Raw genomic sequence first — 9,201 nt, forward strand, 5'->3', positions numbered from 1 at the left:
TAGATAGGAAGAAAATCTATTTTGTTTTCTTTAAAGAAATGCAGTGATATAATTCTTTCTCTTTTAAAATATAAATGCAGATTTCCCTTGCATATTTTATTTAATCTATTTAAAAGGTAGAAAATCAGATTTTTGCTTTTATGCTTTCTCTTGAAAACTAGAGATGATATTGAATATAAAAATAAATAAATCTGTCTCTCTCTCTGTGAATGAATAAATAAATCTCTTCTTCTTATTTAGGAATAAAATGCAGCTCTACTATTTATTTTATTTAGAAAATATGCATATGATCTTTCTTTTTGCTTTTCCAAAGATTTTAGATCTATTTGAAAATCATATTTCCCCTTATTTAAAATTCTTTTTCCGAGATTAAAAATCTTCCCTGTGTGATTAAATGATATGAATCTTAATATTTATTCCCTCAAATTCATTTCTCTGGCTCTTCGAATGAAAATCTGAAAGAAAATCTCCCTGTGAATATTAGTTGAAATTTAAAGAATATATTTCCCTGTGAATAATCCTCTGTGCTATTCATCCCTGTAAATAAATCTTTATTCTCATTTGATTACTCAATTATTATTATTTTTACATATATATCTAGATATATATTCTCTCTGTGAATAATAGTTGAAATTTGAAGAATATATTTCCCTGTGAATAAACCTCTGTGTTATTCATCCCTGTGAATGCTAGAAATAAATTATTTCCCTGTGAATGCTGGAAATAAATTCTTTCCCTATGAATGCTGGAAATAAATTATTTCCTTGTGAATGCTAGAAATAAATTCTTTCCCTGTGAATGCTGGAAATAAATTCTTTCCTTGTGAATGCTGGAAATAAATCTCTCTTTGTGAATATTAGTTGAAAAATAGAATATAATTCCCTTTGTGTGAATATTAAATCTTCTTGAAAAGTTTTGTATTTCTCATCATAAACCTGTTATCTATGTATCGCTAGAGAAAATTATTTCTCTGTTCATTTCAAACTATTCTCTATTGTAATTTCGTCCCTATGATTAAATTATTATTTTCACTCTTACATTAGTATTTTTCTTATACACATATCTATTTATATACTCTTCTTTTATGCAATTTATTAATCTGGGAATGTAACCATATATATATATATATATATATATATATATATATATATATATATATATACATATATATATATATATATACATATATATATATATATATATACATATATATATATATATATATATATATATATATATATATATATATATATATATATTTCCATTTAAGAATTGTTACATTCTTTTCTTAGAATAAATTTTTAAGTTATTAAATTTAACTTAGAAAAATTTATAAATATCAAGGATTAATGTGTAGTATATTCATAATTAATTTATCTTAAGTAAACTTTATATTTGTATATTATATAATTAAAGTTGTTCAATTCATTTAAGATCCATTGGGGCACCTAGTTAGCTTTTTGGCAATTAATTCATATTAATATGATTTCAACCAAATGTCTAAGATAATTACTATTTTCGGGTCCAGTGACCCTATAATTGATTATTCTCATGATAGAAACCAACGCATTCCTCAACCTTGCATATTACTTACTCTATCCTTGCTTCATACGAATTACTTAATTGCATTTATTAATGACAAAGTTACATTTTCTTCATCTTCATCCAAATTTCCTAATTGTCATTATTATGCAAGTTATATTTCAAGTTTGAATAATTAATAATTTTAGTAATGGTTTTTTTTATTCCATGTAATTCATCAAGTAGTTATTTCAATTATTAAATTATACACGTTCAATTAGTAATTGTTTTCAAGTATGATGTTTTCATAGCTCTTAGTTAGAAAACTAAATAAAGGAAGATGGAAACCAAAACCTAGTAGCATTCGGTATATACAGTGCCTCTCGGTCATGCTTACGAGTAATGCCATCGTACTGAACTACTGCACTTAATGCCTAATAAAGCTACATCAACGACGTCTATGGCATTGTCCCTATAAATCATCGGGGAGTAATAAGGGACACTTGGAAGTTAAAATCCAAGGGGTGGGTAATCCCTCTTGGACTGATAATCTAATAAGATAATTTTTAAATGATTTTACATCCATTGAGATAAACCATATTAAACCCCTTTAGGGTTGGTTAAGTAAAATGCTTTTATGAAATTGATTTCAATCTTGAAGAGATATTGGTGATTGACAATTTGGTCAAGGGTGACGCTCATGATAGGTGTTAGGATGTAGTTGTTAGGGCACAAACAATAGGCCATCTTGAGCCTTTGTGTAAGTGCTACCATCATGGGTAGTCTGGGACATTGACCCTAGAAAGGGTTGCGTACCCACTAATTAGTTTACACCAAACCACAGAGTAGAAAATAGAACTACATACTTTACGCCTTGATCCCATGCCAAAGCGGGTATGTAGGTAATCTTGGGATGGAGTTGTCCCTTGTACTCAGGCATTTGTGGGAAATATTGAGTAAGAATCCTATTTTGAAAGATAAGATAATTAAAATTGGAAAAAGGTAATTCAATGCATACTCGGAAGGAATCTCGTATGGATTCACTTGACTTCCCAAGGCTTTAAGCCAAATTTCAAGGTGGAATTCAAGCTTGTATTATGTTATTCAATTACTCCTAAGGATGACAACCTCAGTGCACTTCTGTTAGAAGAGTGTAGTACTTAGCGAGTGGCTCAGGACCCGAATGGTCCCGATGAGTCTAAGTCTCTGGCCAGAGCACCTCCTATCCTAATTGGATAGATACCTACCCCGCATGGGTAGATACCTATCCTGATTTGGATAGATGCCTACCTTGTATGGGTAGATGCCTATCCCGTATTGGATAGATCAAATCTTATGTCCCGTATGGAGAAGTGCCTAACCTGTATGGTTAGATGCTCATCCTGGATGGATGAATGCCTAATCCAAATGGATGGATGCCCAAAGTATGCGATTGAATCAAACACAAATAATTAAATTTAACAAAAAAAAAAAAAAGGTCAAATTTTGTTGGGTTAAATAAGGTGGGTTATTACAATTTAGGCATGGTCTCCTATTTTTCCTTCATGATGTTAAGTGGAATGTCCAGTTTAATTTCTTGGTCCGAAGTCTTCAGACCATAGTCCTTAGCCGCAAGCTTCTTCTTTTTAGAAAGAGGCTCGACCTTAGAAATTAGCTTGCTGGTAGATTTATATTTGCTAGCCACCCATCTGGGGGATTCTTACTGCTACACATACCAGGGGTGACCATCATCTCACCTTCTTCCACCGACTTATAATTAGGGTCATCAAAAGGTTTGGCACCCCCACTATCCTTCAATTCCATATCCGAGTCAGAGACTTCCTGGATATTAGTATGTTGGCCTTTCTCAAAGAGAGAGGGGACAATTTCAAGGGTCTTAGCGTACTCCATGATGAGCACAATAAGGCCTTCATGGAGAACAAGATTATTTAGATTCTCCACATGTTTTTCAAGACTATTCTCCAAAAGAGGAGGCCAGATAGAAAGGAATAGAAATAATTTTACCATGCCTAAAGTGGTTCAAAATGGTAAAATGGTAGGAAAAGATACTGGCATATCTTCCATCAAACGTAATATAACTCATGATCAACTCAGCCATGTCCACCCAGGGAGCCATAAGATCTTTCCTTTTGTAGCCAACATCAACCATTTTGTTAACTCTTGAAGACTCCTTATCTTTGTCGAAAAAATTTGCCAAGTCTTCCTCCCCTGTTTTCCTATCTCTATAAAACCTTCTACCATTCATCTCTAGACCAGTAACCGTAGCCACCATGGTTTCATCCAGTTGGTAATCAACACCATAAGCCCTTAGATCCCCTTTCTTCCACCCATTGAAAAAGGTTTCCGTGAGCAGAGGAGAAGGGCCATGGAGTCTTTCTAAGAAGGGGATAATTCCCCCATCAACAATTTCCTGCCACAGCTCCTTGTTTTTTTTCCATTTCTCAAAAGTAGGCGGTTCTTGCTTATTCTTGTCCCCACCTATAATGATCTGGGTTGCCAAAAAATAGGAAATGGGCCACACTAGAGAAGTCTCCAAATAGTAGTGGACTTATTATTACACGTCTCATGTTTTACAACTATTTAAAGGTCGAGATATTAGCGATCTAATCAAGTGGTATAGATATATTAGGCTGATCTATTTGATCATTTTATGCATGTATTTTGATGTGTGAAGAGTGTATGAGCATCTATGTGCAGTTTGACATGTGCTATCCTTGGATTGATGCTTTGGTATAGGACAAAGAAGAGAAGAACATAGCAGTGAGTCATAACAGTGGAAGAAGACTATTTATCCTTAACCAAAACTGTATTTTGGTATTTGTAGATGTTACTCATCAGTTCAAACAATCAATTATCATTTATAATCATTTGTAGGACAGTGATTCCTCAAGGGTTTTTAACCGTCTTCTTTGTAATTAAGCAGTGAGCTCTAGGCAATGTGCCAAAATGAATGTGCATTCCCTTGCCATTATATTATACTCCTGATCATAGTATTATAATATTGTGGGTCTCAATACCACTGTGGTGTTTTCCTTTTTGGGTTTCCACATAAAAATTCTGATGTTATGGTTTTGAGCTTGTTTGTATTTAGTTTCTGCACTTTTCTTTTATTTATTTTCATCTGGTGGTTTAAGAATTAGTTTAAGAAAGTTGTTAATTGCAAAATAGTGATTCACCGCCCCCCCTCTCAACATTCATTGATTCCAACAATTGGTATCATAGCCTAGTTCCTCCGAGGAAGCCTAACAACTTGAGTAAGATCTGAAATAGTGAATCAATAGACTCTGGTTTACATAAACAATTTATTGTGGCACTTGAAGACCTAGATGCATCAAGGAATGAAGCAAGTAGCCTAAGAATAAATCTAAGTGAATCTGAAAATTTCATTGAATCATTAAAATAACAAGTGAACACATCCATAAAAAAGAGAAAGGAGCTGATGGACAAACTCAAGGAGAAAGAAGAGCAAAGAATTGATAATCAAGTCCTAAAAGACAAGACAAATGAATGTGAAAAACTTGCTAGAGATAATGCAGTCTTGAAGAATGAAATGCAATCAATTGCAATGAAGGTAACAAAGGAGATTGAAGACAGGAAGTAGAATGAAGAGATTATGACTCAATCATTGAAGGATAGATCTAATGAATGTTGCAGACTTCATGAAAATCACCTATTGAATCTTGAATTGACTCAATTCAAGAATGATGAGCAAGAGATTGAAAGGTAGATGATAATTCTGAAAGATGAACTTACCACTGCTAATGAGTAAAAATAAAAATTCAAAGCTAGCTCAGCTAAGTTGGATGAGATGCTACAAAGTTAGAAGAATAAAGGTGACATGGGAGGACATGGTCTTGAGAAAGTAGAAAGCTCCGGATCTAGTCAAAGCAATGCTAAACCTCATCATCAGAAGAACAAGAGATCTTCGGTAAGGCAAACTAATGTTTATAAATTCAATGGTAAATGCTTTGTTTGCAATAAATTTGGTCATATGGCAAGTCAACCCAGAAATAGGGTAAATCAGAATAATTCATCATTCTCCAGATAATATTTCAATTGCAACAAGTATGGCCATAAGTCAATTGAATGTAAAAGTATGGTAAATAGGAGAAATGTGAGATGCTATGCCCGTGGAAGATTTGGACACATTGCTAACCAATGTAGATGAATGGGAAATTAAGGAAATTTAAGGCCTAATTATAGAAATGACATTATTTGCTATGCTTGCAACAAATCTGGTCACATTGCAAACTTTTGTAGAAGTAAGAATATGAGCAAGAATACTCTGACAACCAAGAACAAGTCAGATGGTAAGGGAAAAGAAAAGGTTGAGGAAATAAAAGAGTGGCACAAGAGGATGTGGGTAAACAAGGATGATTCACATGCAGTAAATGGGTCCACACCTGATTCCGGTGTTGGAACCTCATCTGGTAACTTAGGCATTTGGTCTTAGGGAAAATCTTTTCATGCAGATCCTTAAAACCCCCTTTCTGAGATCTATAACTAGCTATGGAAGGTTGTAGATGATTCTGAATGGTTGTGTAATTGATCTTGAAAGATCTCCGAAAGACTTCATGCCAATCTGAAATTCTAGTGAAGTATTCTTAAGAAATAGGGCATCCAAAAAACTTTAAGATTAAGCAATTATTACAACTTAAAGTTACATATTCGAAGGATAAAAATGCATTTTAACATTCATTTATCACATTGGATTCGAAGCTGTAATACCCTAAAAATGGTCATCTAAACCATTAGCCCCTAATCTCGGCAACGTCACCAAGGTCCTAACCAAAGGCAATTAAAATAAATCTTGCGCACACAACTAATTTATAAAATCATCAATGTCACATGGAAAATTAATCAACCGATATTAATTAAATATTTATTTAATTAATTAAATCATTCCAAGTAAATCATTTTTAAATAATTATCCTATTTATTTTATTGAATATCCTAGCATATTTAATTAAATAAATCAATTTGCCATTAAATCATCAAAAAGAGGAATTAATTTGAAAAAAGAATTAAAATTTGAGAAAAGAAATCAATTGGAGATAATCTTGAAAAACAAATTAAAAATTGATAAATAATCTCAAAGAAAGCAAATAAAATAATTAAATATTATAATTGAATGAAATAGAAAATAAATCAGTTTTTTTCTGATTTTATCTTAATTTTAATTCAATTTCCTTTAAAACTGAGAAAATCATCCAATCACATCAATTCACCTAGATTGTGGTTCCTCTTGGAAAATGTTGACCGCTCATCATCATTTGATCTCAGCCATTGGTTTCTTTTTGAATTTTCTATAAATTTAGGCTCTCATCTTTCATTTAAGTATCCTGGAGAATATATTGTTATTAGGTTGTTTTTTCTCTAGGTTCATTGAAAATTTGCATTGAGATATTGCATATTAGTTATTTCATATTCATTAAATCATTTAGCTTAAATATTCATATATTTCTTAAATCATGTTAGATTAATCTTGCATATATTGCTTAAATATTGCATTCATTTAGCTCATATTCATGCTCATATAGATTTAAAAATCCTTTGTTTAGGTGTTGTCTAGTCATTGGATAGCTTAGCAATCTGAGAGCAATCTAAACTCGCATCTACTAGAAGGAAATGGGTCACTTTGTAATGGTTTATTATTCATTGATTATTGCTTTACTAACCATGCATCTAATGACTTAATTGAAGTGTTGTGTATTTCAAATACAAATACAGGTTCACTTTTGACACACACATTTTTGGCTCCCATCGTGGGGTAGGAATTCAATACTTTGGCCTCAAAATCATTTTTTTATTACCTTGTAGGTTTAGTCCATACAATCTCCGTGAAATATCGTACGAGTGGTATTACTACATCATACAACATTTTGTCAAAGTCTATGTTTTATCGTACGAACCAATAAATGGACTCATACGAACTAGTAAATGGACTCGTACAAAATTCTGTTCTGAATATCTAGTTTTGTCTTCTGTCGTTTCATGCTCAGTTCTAACTCGTACGATAAAAGGATTTTGTCATTTATTCTGTAAAGATTGTTGTACGATGTTGTATTTTGTTGGGTTAAAACAAGTTTCATTCTTCAGGTTTTCTGTTCAATTTTGATTACACTAAAACTAACCCTAGATTGTCTTCTGTCTGCCTGAGATTTTCACAGCCTAACTAGTTTCTTGCAGGACACTTGTCAAATAATTTATCAATCAAACATACACCTGTCAAAGAATAAAAACAACATGACTACTGATGTGTTGTTTTTGTAGGTTGCCTAAAGAGAATCAACAAAACATCGTGTATTCCTTAAATTGATTTTTAGGCACCTAACTTGCTATCTAGTTAAAGAACAAATTTGTATTTTGTGTTTTAAGAGAATTCTGAGAGGTAGGAGAGTATTCTCTTGTCTGTATAGACAATCAGAAATCCTGACCCTTGAAGCATTTTCTTTAAGTTTGAGATTTGCATATCTTTAGCGGGCCTACCCTCCCAAGGAGATAATAACTCTATGCCAAGTACTCAAACCCACTATAAAACAAACGTGATTTGATGAAAATCAAGTCAACGATAGTGCTCGAGAATAGCTCTCCTCTGTACCTTTGGGTATATTAAACCTTGGTTTTCAAGGCTGGGAGACCTCTTAATTGAGTTTATACCTCAACACGCTAAACGGACCCCTTACTAGTTCCAATTCAAATTAGAAGCTACCTGGTTCACTTTCGAAAGGTTGATAATATTCATGAAATAGAGATAGTAACTCTCCCAAGACACTTGCCATATGGTGCCCCCATTAGCCTTTGGAGTCGACTAATACGGCATTGAGAATCCATTGCATGAGACTCAGTGGTCATATTCTAATTAGCTATTGGGTGTGTACCTAAGTCAACAAGCAAAGGTTTTCTTTTCTAAGCCAACTTTCATAGGGTTTGCATGTTGTGATTGAATTTATGATTCGTATTGCATGTTTTCTATGTTTTCATCCCTGGAACTGAAACTAGAATACCAAAAATGGAGAAAACAATACCAAATAACTCAATGATAAACTCTGCCAGTGTCAAAAACTAGTCTTCGTCAGTCAGTGAAAATTCAGTCCACCTCAAAGCTGGTCATACTCAGTTATCAAAAACTCAACATTTAATCTCTGTCTAGACACAATCATACGAGCCTTTTTTTTTATCATTTTGCTTCATATCCGTGTCGTACAAAATTTCATCAATCCTAACAGTCTATCGTTTGAGCCTACATTCTAAGTCGTATGAGACCTTATTATCTGTCATCATGTTTAGGGAACTGTTGTTTTATCCTGAATCCTATGTCGTATGATAAAACATTTCATTTATCAATTTTTTGTTTCAAACATACCCATCTATCGTGCGGTACTAGGCAACAACTCGTATGAAACAATACTGTCATTTTCCTAAAGTTGTTAAATTATCGTTTGGTCCTAGAAATTCTGTCGTACGAATCTCTGATTTTATCAGTCTAAAATAGTCAAACTTGCCTAAAACAGTCTACAATGAACCTAAAATTGGTTATCATCCTCCTGAGCATAAACAACCTTGATAGTGTACCCCTGCCATTGCATTGCACGATTTTGTCGATCATCTCTTAGCCAATTCAAATAAGCATCTTATCAAACCTAAGTTAACTTAGATAACATCTTACACATGATAGAT

This window comes from Cryptomeria japonica, chromosome 10, assembly GCF_030272615.1.
Source record: "Cryptomeria japonica chromosome 10, Sugi_1.0, whole genome shotgun sequence".
NCBI classification, from domain to species: Eukaryota; Viridiplantae; Streptophyta; class Pinopsida; order Cupressales; family Cupressaceae; genus Cryptomeria; species Cryptomeria japonica.